The sequence below is a fragment of the Oncorhynchus keta genome, chromosome 10, assembly GCF_023373465.1.
Source record: "Oncorhynchus keta strain PuntledgeMale-10-30-2019 chromosome 10, Oket_V2, whole genome shotgun sequence".
Taxonomy (NCBI): domain Eukaryota; kingdom Metazoa; phylum Chordata; class Actinopteri; order Salmoniformes; family Salmonidae; genus Oncorhynchus; species Oncorhynchus keta.
This window is the reverse complement of record NC_068430.1, coordinates 39,843,612-39,858,707: the sequence shown is the minus strand read 5'-3', so window position 1 is coordinate 39,858,707 and position 15,096 is coordinate 39,843,612. Positions and strand designations below refer to the sequence as shown.

The 15,096-nt window shown below is 41.2% G+C and overlaps 1 protein-coding gene across 2 annotated transcripts in view; it reads left to right on the top strand.

The window, feature by feature from the left end:
- Positions 1 to 15,096, top strand: part of inavab (innate immunity activator b) — a 44,796-nt gene that overhangs the window by 6,370 nt on the left and 23,330 nt on the right. Inside the window, exon 1 of one of the 2 annotated variants that reach the window (XM_052527012.1) lies at positions 1,857 to 2,013. The exons of the other annotated variant lie outside the window; for it this stretch is intronic. The gene's annotated coding sequence lies outside the window, so the exon portion shown is untranslated. Of the gene's footprint in view, positions 1 to 1,856; positions 2,014 to 15,096 lie in introns of those variants that run through there. 2 annotated transcript variants of the gene reach the window in all.

The following is a 15,096-nucleotide window of genomic DNA, read 5'->3' as shown; positions in this document are numbered from 1 at the left end:
CCATACCTACTGTGAAGCATGGGGGTGGAAACATCATGCTTTGGGGCTGTTGTTCTGCAAAGGGACCAGGACGACTGATTCGTGTAAAGGAAAGAATGAATGGGGCCATGTATCGTGAGATTTTGAGTGAAAACCTCCTTCCATCAGCAAGAGCATTGAAGATGAAACGTGGCAGGGTCTTTCAGCATGACAATGATCCCAAACACACCGCCCGGGCAACGAAGGAGTGGCATTTCAAGGTCCTGGAGTGGCCTAGCCAGTCTCCAGATCTCAACCCATAGAAAATCTTTGGAGGGAGTTGAAAGTCCGTGTTGCCCAGCAACAGCCACAAAACATCACTGCTCTAGAGGAGATCTGCATGGAGGAATGTGCCAAAATACCAGCAACAGTGTGTGAAAACCTTGTGAAGACTTACAGAAAATGTTTGACCTCTTGTCATTGCCAACAAAGGGTATATAACAAAGTATTGAGATAAACTTTTGTTATTGACCAAATACTTATTTTCCACCATAATGTACAAATAAATTGTCTGTCATAGTGTACCTATGAGGAAAATTACAGGCCTCATCTTTTTAAGTGGGAGAACTTGCACAATTGGTGGCTGACTAAATACTTTTTTTGCCCCACTGTATACTTGTGTATTGATTTTAAGAAAGGCATTGATGTTTATGGTTACGTACCTTTTTCGCGAATGCGCACCGCATCGATTATATGCAATGCAGGACACGCTAGAGAAACTAGTAATATCATCAACCATGTGTGGTTAACTAGTGATTATGATTGATTGATTGTTTTTTATAAGATAAGTTTAATGCTAGCTAGCAACTTACCTTGGCTTCTTACTGAATTTGCATAACAGGCAGGCTAGGTTCCTTGTGGAGTGCAATGAGAGGCAGGTGGTTAGAGCGTTGGACTAGGTAACCGTAAGGTTGCAAGATTGAGCTGACAAGGTAAACATCTGTCGTTCTGCCCCTGAACAAGGCCGTTAACCCACCGTTCCTAGGCCGTCATTGACAATAAGAATGTGTTCTTAACTGACTTGCCTAGTTAAATAAAATCTAATCGGTGTCCAAAAATACTGATTTCCGATTGTTATGAAAACTTGAAATCAGCCCTAGTTAATCGGCCATTCTGATTAATCGGTCGACCTCTAACAGTCACTGTGGAGATGACGTCATCAATGCACTTATTGATGAAGCCCATGACTGATGTGGTGTACTCCTCAATGCCATCGGTGGAATCCTGGAACATATTCCAGTCTGTGCTAGCAAAACAGTCCTGTAGTTTAGCATCTGCTTCCTCTGACCACTTAATTTTTTTTTTGATCTAGTCACTGGTGTAGCCTGCTTTAATTTTTGCTTGTAAGCAGGAATCAGGAGGATAGAATTATGGTCAGATTTGCAAAATGGAGGGCGAGGGAGAACTTTGTATGCATCTCTGTGTGTGGAGTATAAGTGGTGCTGAGTTCTTTTTCCTCTGGTTGAACATTTAACATGCTGACAGAAATTTGGTAAAACAGATTTAAGTTTCCCTGCATTAAAGTCCCTGGCTACTAGGAGCGCCACCTCTGGGTGAGCGTTTCCTTGTTTGCTTATGGCCGAATACAGCTCATTCAATGCTGTCTTAGTGCCAGCCTCTAGCTGTGGTGGTATGTAAACATCTACAAAGAAGAGGCCGCTGTTCTATCCTACCGGTATATCGTATAACCAACCAGCTGTATGTTGATGTTGTCATTGTTCAGCCACGGCTCTGTGAAGCATACTGTGTTCGTTTTTAATGTCCCATAGGTAGTTTAATCTTCAGCATACTCGTCGATTTTTATTGTCCAAAGATTGCACGTTTGCTAGCATAATGGAGGGAAGTGGGGGTTTATTCGATCGCCTACTACTTCTCAGAAGGCAGTCCCACCTTCGGTCCCTCGTTCTCTGCCTCCTCTTCATGCAGATCACTGGGATCGGGGCCTGTTCCCGAGGAAGCAGTGTATCCTTTGCGTCGGGCGCATCAGAGTCCGTGGTGAGTAATTGCAGACATGATGTCTAGAAGTTATTTTCAGTCATAAGAGACATGTACAAAATAAGTTTAAAAGAACAAGTTTAAAAGAACAAGTTACAAACAACGCATATCAACAAACAAAAAAAACACAATCGGCTGGGGGCACGTAAAACGTTTGCCATCCTCTCATCTTACAAAACCTACATGTTTTCATTTGCAATACTTGTATCTTCCAGGCCCTAGTTCACACACGTAGCTGGTCCGACCTGATCTTGCCTCGTCGCGACTGCCTTCCATTTTTTAAGACCTCTATTTTCATTGTTAGAGCCGCCAGTTGAGTTTCTGGTCAATATAATGGTTTAATGGTTAATCTGTGGCTCTAGCCAACAGCTCGCAGATGCTGTGCAGGTAGGCTAGTCTACATGAGGTAGATAAGAGCGAGAATGTTTTTATTTGTCACATGGCAGTCAAGCATCGATCATCATGTCACCAGAATAAGACCCTTGATATTTATTTGAAAGGAGCATAATAAAGCTAATCACTTTGCACTTTCATCTCCCTGTGAAATTCATCGTAATTTATTTCATCTGTAGCCTAATAAATTGCATGGTTTCCCGAGTCGTTTTTGGGCTAAAAAAAGCTTTTTTTGGCCTATTTGAAAGGAAATCTATTACAGTAAGGTACTTAATTGTTACCCAGAAACAATTTTGATATTGATTTAAAAAATGGCTGCATTGGGCCTTTAAAAGTATGCCAAACAAAAATCATGTATTTCCAAGTTTACTAAGCTAACAAATGGAATTGTTTAAAGATGGTCATACCATGTATAATTTAGTTATTTCATTTTGAATTTAAGGACCCCTGTAGTAGGTATCCCCCCAAAACAAAGATATTTAAAATGTAAAAAATATGGAAGAATGTGCAAAGTAGAGAGAGAAATAATGGAGTGCAAAGGAGCAAAATAAATAGAGTAGGGGAAGAGTTAGTTGTTTGGGCTAAATTATAGATGGGGTATGTACAGGTGCAGTAATCTGTGAGCTGCTCTGACAGCTGGTGCTTAAAGCTAGTGAGGGAGATAGGTGTTTCCAGTTTCAGTGATTTTTGCAGTTCGTTCCAGTCATTGGCAGCAGAGAACAGGAAGGAAAGGCGGCCAAAGCAGGAATTGGCTTTGGGGGTGACCAGTGAGATATACCTGCTGGAGCACGTGCTACGGGTGGATACTGTTATAGTGACCAGTGAGCTGAGATAAGGCGGGGCTTTACCTAACAAAGACTTATAGATGACTTGGAGCCAGTGGGTTTGGCAACGAATATGAAGCAAGGGCCAGCCAACGAGAGCATACAGGTTGCAGTGGTGGGTAGTATATGGGGCTTTGGTGACAAAACGGATGGCACTGTGATAGACTGCATCCAATTTTCTGAGTAGAGTGTTGGAGGCTATTTTGTAAATGACATTGCTGAAGTCGAGGATTGGTAGGATAGTCACTTTTATGAGGGTATGTTTGGCAGCATGAGTGAAGGATGCTTTGTTGCGAAATAGGAAGCCGATTCTAGATTTAATTTTGGATTAGAGATGCTTAATGTGAGTCTGGAAGGAGAGTCTAACCAGACACCTAGGTATTTGTAGTTGTCCACATATTCTAACTTAGAACCATCCAGAGTAGTGATGCTGGACGGGCGGGCAGGTCTGGGCAGCGATCGATTGAAGAGCATGCATTTAGTTTTACTTGCATTGAAGAGCAGTTGGAGGCCACAGAAGGAGAGTTGTATGGCATTGAACTCATCTGGAAGTTAGTTAACAGTGTCCAAAGAAGGGCCAGAAGTATACAGAATGGTACCATCTGCATATAGGTGGATCAGAGAATCACCAGCAGCAAGAGCGACATCATTGATGTATGCAGAGAAGAGAGTCGGCCCGAGAAGGCAGAGAAGGCAGTCATTTGAGAAACCAAGGTTGTTGAGTCTGCTGATAAGAATGCAGTGATTGACAAGAGTCGAAAGCCTTGGGCAGGTCGATGAAGACAGCTGCACAGTACTGTCTTTTATCGATGGCGGTTATGATGTCGTTTAGGACCTTGAGTGTGGCTGAGGTGCACCCATGACCAGCTCGGAAACCAGATTGCATAGCGGAGAAGGTACAGTGGGATTCGAAATGGGCGGTGATCTGTTTGTTAACTTGGCTTTCGAAGACCTTAGAAAGGCAGGGTAGGATAGATATTGGTCTGTAACAGTTTGGGTCTAGTGTCTCCCCCTTTGAAGAGGGGGATGACCGCAGCAGATTTCCAATCTTTGTGGATCTCAGATGATACGAAAGAGAGGTTGAACAGGCTAGTAATAGGGGTTGCAACAATTGCGGCAGATCATTTTAGAAAGAGAGGGTCCAGATTGTCTAGCCCAACTGATTTGTAGGGGTCCAGATTTTGCAACTCTTTCAGAACATCAGCTATTTGGTTGAAGGAGAAATGGGGGGGGGGAGAATATCTCCTTTACATCGTGAGGTCATAGTCCGGAAGCTACAGAGGTTTTCATTAAAACCGACTTTCGGGATGTCTCATGGTCTAACAAACATAGTTGTAGCTCGGCCACCTTAAAACTGCAGATGCAGAAGGCCGACGTAAGCAGATGCAGTAGATTGAGACGCAGCCCTGATATCTCTAGCTTAAACAGACTGATTTTTATGGTGATTTTTTTAAAAATTATGTTGCTTAGATTAAACGGAAACAGCGTAACGAAACAAATTTGGTCTGTTTGGACTAATGATTACACCCCTGGTTACAGTAAATGGAAAGGGGGGGGGGGATAATGCGCAGCATTGGGGGGTAACGCATTCCAAATGTAATGCTTTGCTGCAAAAAGTATGTTATTACTGTAACAAGTATTATAAGAGTTACTGTTCCAATTAGAGTAGTAAAATCACAGTTACTGATCAAAGAAATAGGTTTTTACATTTGATCATTTCCTTCCTATTACAGTTATTGATCCAAATAAATATTTGTGATTTATTATTTCCTCTCTGTTTGTGCAATATTTTAGAAATCCCCCCTACCCCAGATTCTAATTTTCATCCTCTCACCGAGTTCCTGTTTACGCACGCACTACTAATTACTGCATTATTGAGGGAGATGAAAAATGGCAGAAAGTTGACTTTCTCAGTGTAGATGTACTCCCATTGCTTTGATTTGGTGAGACAAAATGACAAGAATAACTGTAAAATGAAAACTGTTCCCGGGTAAGAAACCTCTCCACTGCTAGAAACACAATTTCTTGAAGCACCAGCAAAGGCAACATGCCAACAGAAGACCCGTAATGAAAGACCCCGAGACCTGACAACTGCTTCTGAAGATGTCTAGGCCTACGTCATCCAAACAACCAACATTTGATTTTAGTCATTTAGGACTGGCTGTAACTCAGGGAGAGCTAAACAAGCTTGTAGTAGAGAAAATGCTGCCCTTATCCACGGTAAAATCTGTCATTATTAGGCTACTTGTGTTTGTGTATAGGCCTACGTAACATTGACGTTGTTAACATTGGGTGAGGATGTGTAACGCAAAAGTAATATAACGAGGAGTGTAGTAACTAATTACTTTCCCCAGGGAGTAGTAAGTCATGTCATTTGCAATTGAAGGAAGTAATTGGGTAATCTATTACTTTATTTTTAGTAACTACCCCAACACTGCTCATGGGTAGGTGTCAGTAAGAGCCGGGAGATGTGACATTAACTAGAGAGAGGAGGGGTTTGTCCAGACTTTCACAATCTCGTGCTTTAACCACCATGCAACAGAAAGAGGAAGAAAACAGTTATGAGCTGAACATAACAGTATGCCAGTAGAAGGGAGGACAGTAGCAGGGGAGCCAACAGTGTTTTTTGACTACAATGAATTCCTATTGTAGGCAATTCAATTGCAGTTATTCTGTTCAACATTTTTTTTTACAATCTATTACTGATTTGGTAACAGAATTACGTGTTTGAATGACTAAATACATCAAACAAAATTGTTATCAGTAAAAACATGAATTAATTGGTAGGTCTTTCCTCCCTCCCTCATGAGAGCGAAATTTGAAAAGATCTTAAAGATACAGTGCCTTCAGAAAGTTTTCATACCCCTTGACTTATTCCACATTGTGTTGTGTTACAGCCTGAATTCAAAATGGATTAAATAGCTTTTTTAACTCACCAATCTACACACAATACCCCATAATGATAAAGTGAAAACATGTTTTTAGAAATGTTTACACAATTCGAAAAACAGACCAACAGTTCTACTGATTCTTTTTTCTAGTTTTTCAAGCAAAGGTCTTTTAAGGGAGTGTTCGAGCACACTTGTTCGGTTCAGCTAGCCGACTTTGGCTATGCACCAGCCGAACTGAAGCATGCTGACACTTTTAAGGCCCTTAAGAGCTTAATTTTTTTTTTTTTATCCTGAAAAACTCCCCAGTCCTTAATGATTACAAGCATAACCATAACGTGATGCAGCCACAACTGTGCTTGGAAATATGGAGAGTGGTACTCAGTAATGTGTTTGTGTTGGATTTGTCCCAAACATAACACTATTCAGGACAAAAAGTGAATTGCTTTGCCACGTTTTTTGCAGTAATACTTTAGTGCCTTGTTGCAAACAGGATGCATGTTTTGGAATATTTTTATTCTCTTCTCTCTTCCTTCTTTTCACTCAGTCATGTAGGTTAATATTGTGGAGTAACTACAATGTTGTTGATCCATCCTCAGTGTTCTACTATCACGGCCATTAAACTTAGGAACTGTTTTGGCCTCATGGTGAAATCCCTGGGTGGTTTCTTTCCTCTACGGCAACTGAGTTGGGAAGGACACCTGTAATTGTGTAGTGACTCGGTGTATTGATACACAATCCAAAGTGTAATTAATAACTTTACCATGCTCACAGGAACATTAAATGTCTGCTTTTTATTTTACCCATCTACCAATAGGTGCCCTTTGTGAGGTGTTGGGAAAACGTTCCTGGTCTTTGTGGTTGAATCTGTGGATGAAATTCACTGCTTGACTAAGGGACCGTACAATTATCTGTAAGTGTAGGGTACAGAGATGAGGTAGTCATTCAAAAATCATGTTAAACACTATTGCACACAGTGAGGCCACGCAACTTATGTGACCTGTTAAGCAAATGTGTACTCCTGAACATATTTAGGCTTGCCATAACAAAGGGGTTGAATACTTATTGACTCAAGACATTTCAGCTTTTAATTTTTAATTTATTTGACAACAAATCTCAATTTAATCCATTTTAAATTCAGGCTGTAACACAACAAAATGTGGAAAAGTTGAGGGGTGTAAATACTTTCTGAAGGCTCTGTATGTGGGTTTTTGGTAACAGAATGACAAGACACTAGGCAATATTCCTTAAACTTACAGTAGGCAAATCATTAATGCAAAACTGAATCTACTTACTGATATTAACAGGGGTCTTTACTCCAACGTTGTGTTTTGATGTATTTCTAGTAGCTTTTATCTGCTAGGTGTTTTCTAAGACCCATTTTCCATCTGTTTCTCCAGAAATCACAGCCTTTGCGTATTCCACATTTTTAGAATGGAAAATGGTAGAAAAAAATTATATACACCTTAATTTAACTTCACATTAGTGCTCATGGGACCTTTTAAATGGATATTTCCCAGTAGCTAAATTAAATACTAAACAATGTAGCTAGTATTAATGATTGTGGGACCGATTTATGGACAATCCCCCCAAACTTGATACCACTTTTTATAGGAACATTTTGTGATTAAGTACGAACAATGCTTACAAAAAAAAACTGCATGACAGTGCAGTGAACTGCAATAGTTTGGACACATAGAAGGCACTGCAGTCAGGCTATACTGCTCTAAGTTCAGTGAGGCTATATCCCTGGTCGTAGCTTTATATTGACCTTTTTAATAATAAACACTTGATGAGTGTTGATGAGTGCAGGTGATTTGGATTTTGGATTTCCAATTTGCCCGTCTGGTCCAACAGGCAAGCCTTTACTATGAGTGGAGACAGTATGCTGGCCCTGTTACCAAGCAGATGCAGTTGTGTAAAGCTCCCTGTATTAACACATTTTCATCAGGAATCAAGATACACACATGTGATTCAGATATTATTTATTGGATGTAAAGGTATTTATCCGTCAGGAGGATATGTCCTGTTCCAAAGTCACGACAGACACCACACTATTGCCTAAGCGCCAGCATGCATCTACAATGTGGTGTGGAATATCAAGGGCCAATTTTCTTAGGTTCCATTTTCCTTCGGAATGCTTAAAGCCCCCATGCAGTCTTTTAAAAAAAAAAAAATGTTTTTCCATCATTGTGTTTATTTCATATGAATAACTCTAAATACATTGTGTATAATTTATTTCCCCAAGCATCCTTTTGCAAATGCTCAGTCTGCTCGTGTGGCCGTGTTGATACAAATACACATATTTACATACAGTGCCTTCATAACGTATTCAGACCCCTTGACCTTTTCCACATTTTGTTATGTTAGTCTTATTCTAAAATGTATGACATATTTCCCCCCTCATCAATCTACACACAATACCCCATAATGACAAAGCAAATACAGGTTGAGACATTTTTGCTCATTTGTAAAAAACTGAAATTTCATATTTACATAAGTACTCAGACCCTTTACTCAGTACTTTGTTGAAGCACCTTTGGCAGTGATTACAGTATCGAGTCTTCTTGGGTATGACATTACAAGCTTGGCACACCTGTATTTGGGAAGTTTCTCCCATTCTTCTCTGCAGATCCTCACAAGTTCTGTCAGGTTGGATGGGAAGTGTCACTGCACAGCTATTTTCAGGTCTCACCAGAGATGTTCAATCAGGTTCATGTCTGGGCTCAAGGCTGGGTCACTCAAGGACATTCAAAGACTTGTCCCGAAGTCACTCCTGCGTTGTCTTGGCTGTGTGCTTAAGGTTGTTGTCCTGTTGGAAGGTGAACCTTCTCCCCAGTCTGAAAACCTGCTCCAGGGAGCTCAGGACAGTATCTCCCTGTACTTTGCTCCATTCATCTTTGCCTTGATCCTGACTAGTCTCCAAGTCTCTGCTACCGGAAAAACATCCCCACAGCATAATCCTGCTACCACCATGCTTCACTTTAGGCATCGTGCCAGGTTTCCTCCAGATGTGATGCTTGGCATTCAGGCCAAAGAGTTTAATCTTGGTTTCATCAGACCAGAGAATCTAGTTTCTCATGGTCTGAGAGTCCTTTAGGGGCCATTTGGAGATCTCCAAGCAGGCTGCCTTTTACTGAGGAGTGGCTTCCGTCTGGCCACTCTACCACGAAGGCCTTATTGTTGGAGTGCTGCAGAGATGGTTGTCCTTCTGGAATGTTCTCCCATCTCCACAGAGGAGCTCTGTCAGTGTGACTATCGAGTTCTTGGTCACCTCCCTGACCAAGGCCCTTCTCCCCCAATTTCTCAGTTTGCACGGTTGGCCTGCTCTAGGAAGAGTATTGGTGGTTCCAAACTTCTTCCATTCAAGAATGATGGAGACCACTGTGTTCTTGGGGACCTTCAATGCTGCATAAATTATTTTGGTACTCTTCCCCAGATCTGTGCCTCGACACAATCCTGTCTCGGAGCTCTACGGACAATTACTTCGACCTCATGGCTTGGTTGTTGCTCTGACATGCACTGTCAACTGTGGGACCTTTTTATATAGACAGATGTGTGCTTTTGTCATTATGGGGTACTGTGTGTAGATTGCTGAGGTGGTAATCTTTTAAAATCCATTTTAGATTGTAACAAATTTGAAAATGTCAATGGGTCTGAATACTTTTCGAAGGCACTGTAGACAGCCCTGATTGTCTTATAGAAGGGGCAGTCAACTCTTAAAGCCAGTTCATGCTTTTTCCAAAAATGTGGTTGGTTGCTTCGTATGAAGGATGTGATGCAACGCATGCCTCCGGAGGCTCCGCAAGAGCCAAATCAGACTCCGTACTTCGCCTTGCCCCTCTCAAATTTTGTAACAATGCTGAGGGCTCCGTATAGCTCCATGTTGACACGATTGGTTGACAGTTGGTGAGGTTGGTAGGTCCTGTATAAACACAAACTCATTTCCTTCACAACAGCTCTGCACTGCTCCGCGAAGCGCAAGAAGTATGAATGCCCTGACTTCTTCAGAGGCTGTATCACAAATGTTGCACGGCCAACGCAACCGTCGAATTGACCATGCAGCACCTTTTACTCTACAATGTCAGGAGCCTGCTGGTTTTCTGTTCTACCTGATAATTAATTGCACCCACCTTGTGTCCCAGGTCTAAATCAGTCCCTGATTTAGAGGGGAATGACTCAAAAACGCAGTGGAACTGGCTTCAAGATCCAGAGTTGAGTTTGAGGGATTTATAGGATTGTCAAGAATCTGGTGAACTTGTTATCAGTCATAGTTGAAGTGTACCTATGATGAAAATTACAGGCCTCTCTCATCTTTTTAAGTGGGACCTAGCCATTTATATATATATTTAATTGATTCAAACTTCATCTGAAAGTTTCAGTATTGATTGTTTTAAATTATATATATATATATATATATATATATATATATAATTTAAAACAATCAACACTGAATCTTTCAGATGAAGATTGAATCAATTAAATGTGTTCGATTGCTTTCATTAGCTTATTTTCTCACTTCCATGATTTTAAGACGAGGGTTTTTAGCTATCTTGGAATTAATAACATTTCCAAGAAGTAATCCTGTAACTTTATTTTCAAGAATCTAATTCATTAACTATTTTCTTAGGATAAAACATTGAAAATGTTATAAGTTTCTTTCTATAACTTATTTGAGAAATTCAGTTTAGGAAGAAATGGCACTTACATTTTTTTGTTATCCTTAACAAGGTTTTGTGAATCCGGGCCCTGTATATTTTCGCTCCAACCCTAATCCAGCTCGCCTGATTCTAATAATTAGCTAGTTGATGAGCTGAATCAGGTTGGTCACAACTGGGGTTGGAGTGAGAAACTACAGGAGGGTAGCGCTCCAGAAACAGGGCTGGAGAACCCTGCTCTTCTTCAAAGAAAGGAGGGTACGTATGCAAATAAAAGATGACTGGTCATTGGTCTGAATAATCAGATCAGATTGTGATGTCATGCTGTGGGCAAAAACTCTATACCACCTGAACAACACATAAGAGTGTTATTTCAACCTCATAGTGTGGAAATATATATATATATTTGTTTTTTACAGGATTTTTTTGTTGTTGTTGATTGCACTGTCCCTTTAGCATTAAATGATTACATTTCCACCACTCAAAACCATATCTGCATCCATATTCCATATTCTTCAGATCTCTCAGGAAGTTATGGGTATTTGTTGCCTCTAAGGAGTGATTTTAATGTCATTCTGTGAATGAAGTGGTCTTGAAATTCAATGGAAATTGGTGGACGTGCTGGGAACGAGTGTGAAGTGTTGGAATCTGTGGGGTTAGGGCCAGGGTGATTGATGCAAGGGGAAGGCAGAACAGCATGCCTCTATTGAGCCACTGACAGTTGAGCTTTGGTACTTGATTATAGTCTCAGGATGTGTGATACTCGTGACTGTCACCTCGGTGAATGATGCTTCAATTTAGTCCATTGGCATGTCATGTTCACACAGCACACTTACTGTTCCCCTAAATAATGTTGCATAAAGTTTTTTATGAATATTTAGTTCAGATGCTGTACTCATTTGATTAGACCTAGACCATTTTCTCTGTAACCTTTATGTTGAGGTCAGAGGACCTCTTTCACGAGGGTTACCTTCCTATACTGCAGTTAAAATCGCCATTATTTCTCTAGCCCAGTATGCCTTTAAAATAATTCTCTGCAGACTTTGTCATCTTTTTTTCTCTGATGTATGTAACATACCCAGGAGGTCTAATACTGGACAGTATTACCACACAGGGTGGCACTATGTTTGAGAGTCTCATAGTCAACATGTCTAGTCGTTGCTGCCCCACCCCCTGCAGTACAGACATCCAGACTAAACAGTAACCCACTCTGACCATTCTCTTACTGTAATACATTGACCCAAAAGGAACTGTGAACTTCCTCTCAGATGAGCAGGGAAAGATAGAGAAGAGGACCTAACCCTCATGTCATATGAATTTATAATGAAATACAATGGGAATTTATGAGTACCTATAGGTTAGGCTAATGGTTCACTGTCTGATATGACGTTAATTCATACATTCACAACAATTTATTTTATGGACCTCCCAAATCCTATTTTGAGTTATCACTGAAAAGGGATGGAGCCGAGTGAAAAATACTGGATCATAGTCAATACACACTAAATAAGAGCAAATGTTTTAAGAATATTTTCTTTGAGCCATTCAATTAAAGTGAGTAACGTTAGAAATGTCCTGAATAGCACTGTCTTTTATCCTCAACAACACCAAACCCATTTTGCATGAGGCTTCTTCCCCCATCTTTTGTGTGATGTGCATGTGGTAAAACCCATGCTCCCAAAACACATTTGAAGTGCTCGTTAGACTCTTAAAAGCAGTCCCGCTGGTTAGCAAGTGTATTTCTCTTGGCCAAAAATATCCTGCACCCCACAGAATGCTAAGTAGAGGGCATGCGTCAGCGACAAGGTCCTCAACGGTGCTTTCTGTGAAGGGGTGTTGATGGCTTTAAGCGCAGCCACTGTGGTAATGAGTGAGGAGGGTTGTATTCCTGCAGATCACAGCTATCGTTGGTTTGGATGCTGGAGTGGCAGCCGGCGACTGTGGTTACAACCCAAATGGCAACCTATGCACTAGTTTTGACCGGAGCCTATTGAGCTCTGGTCAAAAGTAGTGCACTATATAGGGAATTGCCAGGGTGCTATTTGGGAGGTAACCTGTGCTGTCCACATCAGAGATGTTCCAGTCTCTGCTTTGGCAAATTTCAAATAGATTTCCATTACACATCTTCATTATGGGAGCCTCACAAGGCCACACAGACACTGACCAGAAGGGCGGGAGAGTTCAGTAACCCTGAGAGTCTTGTTTACTTAGCGTTCTCAAAACCTTTTTCAACTGGCAATTACTTTAAGGCACCAGTAATTTAGAATAATTGCAAACAACTAATTACCGATGCTGGAGCTAGAGCGAGTAAAGTTGCTAAATGTTACGTGTGGAAAAGGTCTGACTGTTTCGTTCTCACTCTGGAAGCTAGTCAGCTTCAATGCTAAGTTGCTACGTATAGCCTAGCAATTCCGTTATGTTATGTTATGTTACGTTATGTTATGTTATATGTTATAAAGACACAATAACATTCAGGGAATGTGTTATTGCCGGCTGCTATGTTCCCTTAAACAAAACACAATTTGTGTCTTTCTGGGATTTCTGGTTGACCTGACCCATCCTTTAATGTCCTCTGTGAACCAAGGCAGGGTTTGTTTTGTGCCAATTGTGCAAGTTCTCCCACTTAAAAAGATGAGAGGCCTGTAATTTTCCTCATAGGTACACTGACAGACAAAATTAGATTTTTTTTTTCTCCAGAATATCACATTGTAGGATTTTTAATGAATTAATTTGCAAATTATGGTGGAAAATAAGTATTTGGTCAATAACAAAAGTTTCTCAATACTGTTATATACCCTTTGTTGGCAATGACAGAGGTCAAATGTTTTCTGTAAGTCTTCACAAGGTTTTCACACACTGTTGCTGGTATTTTGGCCCATTCCTCCATGCAAATCTCCTCTAGAGCAGTGATGTTTTGGGGCTGTTGCTGGGCAACACGGACTTTCAACTCCCTCCAAAGATTTTCTATGGGTTGAGATCTGGAGACTGGCTAGGCCACTCCAGGACCTTGAAATGCCACTCCTTCGTTGCCCGGGCGGTGTGTTTGGGATCATTGTCATGCTGAAAGACCCTGCCACGTTTCATCTTCAATGCCCTTGCTGATGGAAGGAGGTTTTCACTCAAAATCTCACGATACATGGCCCCATTCATTCTTTCCTTTACAAGGATCAGTCGTCCTGGTCCCTTTGCAGAAAAACAGCCCCAAAGCATGATGTTTCCACCCCCATGCTTCACAGTAGGTATGGTGTTCTTTGGATGAAACTCAGCATTCTTTGTCCTCCAAACACAACAAGTTGAGTTTTTACCAAAACGTTCTATTTTGGTTTCATCTGACCATATGACATTCTCCCAATCTTCTTCTGGATCATCCAAATGCTCTCTAGCAAACTTCACTGGCTTAAGCAGGGGGACACGTCTGGCACTGCAGTATTTGAGTCCCTGGCGGCGTAGTGTGTTACTGATGGTAGGCTTTGTTTCTTTGGTCCCAGCTCTCTGCAGGTCATTCACTAGGTCCCCCCGTGTGGTTCTGGGATTTTTGCTCACCGTTCTTGTGATCATTTTGACCCCACGGGGTGAGATCTTGCGTGGAGCCCCAGATCGAGAGAGATTATCAGTGGTCTTATATCTCGTCCATTTCCTAATAATTGCTCCCACAGTTGATTTCTTCAAACCAAGCTGCTTACTTATTGCAGATTCAGTCTTCCCAGCCTGGTGCAGGTCTACAATTTTGTTTCTGGTGTCCCTTGACAGCTCTTTGGTCTTGGCCATAGTGGAATTTGGAGTGTGACTGTTTGAGATTGTGGACAGGTGTCTTTTATACTAATAACAAGTTCAAACAGGTGCCATTAATACAGGTAATGAGTGGAGGACAGAGGAGCCTCTTATAGAAGAAGTTACAGGTCTGTGAGAGCCAGAAATCTTGCTTATTTTCCACCATAATTTGCAAATAAATTCATTAAAAATCCTACAATGTGATTTTCTGGATTTTTTTCTCTCATTTTGTCTGTCATAGTTGAAGTGTACCTATGATGAAAATGACAGGCCTCTCATGTTTTTAAGTGGGAGAACTTGCACAATTGGTGGCTGACTAAATACTTTTTTGCCCCACTGTATCTCTCTGCACTCTGCAGCACTCATGGCAATCTCCTGGGTGTCAGCAGACATTGACCTAGTCTAAGACACTGACCCCAGAGGGTTACTCGTAGAACGAGAGAGAGAGGGGAAGCGTGCACGGCCTAGTCACCCATGAGGTTTTTGTTGTCAAGGTTGGTTGAGTGGTAGTGTAAAATCTGAATATCTTACTTCCAGCTTTTTCCTGAG